At 60.7% G+C, this 1,519-nt stretch overlaps 1 pseudogene; it reads left to right on the top strand.

Moving 5' to 3' along the window:
- Positions 1–631: 631 nt before the first annotated feature.
- LOC111730427 lies at positions 632–751 on the top strand (annotated as a pseudogene).
- Positions 752–1,519: the final 768 nt, after the last annotated feature.

Below are 1,519 nucleotides of genomic sequence, written 5' to 3'. Positions count from 1 at the left end.
CAGCCTGGGAGGCAGCTCTTACAGTGCCTCCCCCCACCCCACCACTCGGCCCTGCCTCACCTTTGACCCTTGTCCTGGTGAGAATGCTCCCGTCACGAGGAACAAAGAATTAAAGAAGGGGGAAGCTTCAGCTGTAGGGTTTGGATTGAACTGTGTTCGTCCCCAAACAAAGGTATGTTGACCTCGGATCCCACCCCCCAGACCACGGGATGCACCTTATTCAAAAATAAGATCATTGCAGATATGACGAGTTAGGCTGAGGTCACACTGGAGCAGGCGTGCCCTGAATCCAGGACACCTGGTGTCCTTATCAGCAGAGGAAAGAGAGACGACCGGCTTTGTTGCTTGAACGAGTGAATTTCACGGAGGGGGGGTCTGTGTGTGTGTTTAAAGATTTTATCTGATACTGTTGGTCTGAGGTTCATATAGATTTTTACATTGTTCATGAGTCTTCGCCACCAACAGCCTGGACCAGCCACCTCACTGAGGGTGCGGGGGGCAGGGCTCCCTGGGGCTCCCTGGGGCTCCCCAGGCTGCCCGGCGCCTTGCAGCGTGGCAGAGTGCAATATGGACTTGGCCCCGCTGTGTGAGGTGCAGTGCTGCTCAGGGCCCCTTTAAGGCAAGACTCTGAGTCTGCGGCCACGGCCCCCCTGAACGTGCCTGATCCCCTCTGATCTCGGAAGCTAAGCAGGTTCGGGCCTGGTCAGTACTTGGATGGGAGACCACCTAGGAAGACCAGGTGCTGTAGGCGTAAAAAATAAAAAAAAAGGGATTGTAAGCTGGCAAGGTCCTTGCAATCTGTGAAGTCAACTAAGGGTTGCCTCGGCTAAAAAAATAATAATAAATTTAAAAAGGCAGGACTCTGAGAGGGGGCGGGCAGATGCGGTGGCACAGCTGTCCCCGAGGCGCGAGCTCGCGGGCAGAGACGTCCCACCCCACCCAGCACAGGCGAGCGAAGGAGGACCCGGCCGGCGGTGGGGGCAGGGCCCGGCCTTTCTGGACTCGGCCTTTCTGGGCTCAGCCGGCACAGAAGGTCAAGCTAAAGAACAGCACAAAGAACGCAGTGTTTCAGCTGCCAGGACGAAGCGCCAACTCGCCCCGCAGCGCCAGGCCCCGGCCAGAGCGCCCACGGCTGCTCCTGGCCCGCTGGTCCCCAGAGGGGACGCCTCCTGGGGACGCAGTGCTGTCTCCCGCCCTCTGACCCACGGGGCACTGGGACTGGATCGATGATCTGCTGAGTCGGTGAAACAAAAACCTGAACCGGCTTCTTCCTAGAGGGCGGGAGCCGCCGCCCGGACAGCTGGACGGCTCGGTCAGCAGGAAGCCAGGCCCGGGGACCGGCCTGGCCTGAGCCTGTGTCCGCTTCCGCCTCCGGCCCGCTGAGCTCAGACCAAGCACGTCGCCTCGACCCGGACCCACCCCGGCCCCCAAGGTCGCGGGCTCTGGGACCCGGACGCCCTGGGCCCTGGTCGTTGTCCCTCTGCTGAGAGCCTGAGCCACACACTCAGCGCCCCTGGAC

Source organism: Pteropus vampyrus, unplaced genomic scaffold (genome assembly GCF_000151845.1).
Source record: "Pteropus vampyrus isolate Shadow unplaced genomic scaffold, Pvam_2.0 Scaffold312, whole genome shotgun sequence".
NCBI classification, from domain to species: Eukaryota; Metazoa; Chordata; class Mammalia; order Chiroptera; family Pteropodidae; genus Pteropus; species Pteropus vampyrus.
Note: the sequence above shows the minus strand (reverse complement) of the source record. Positions and strands in the feature narration are given on the sequence as shown.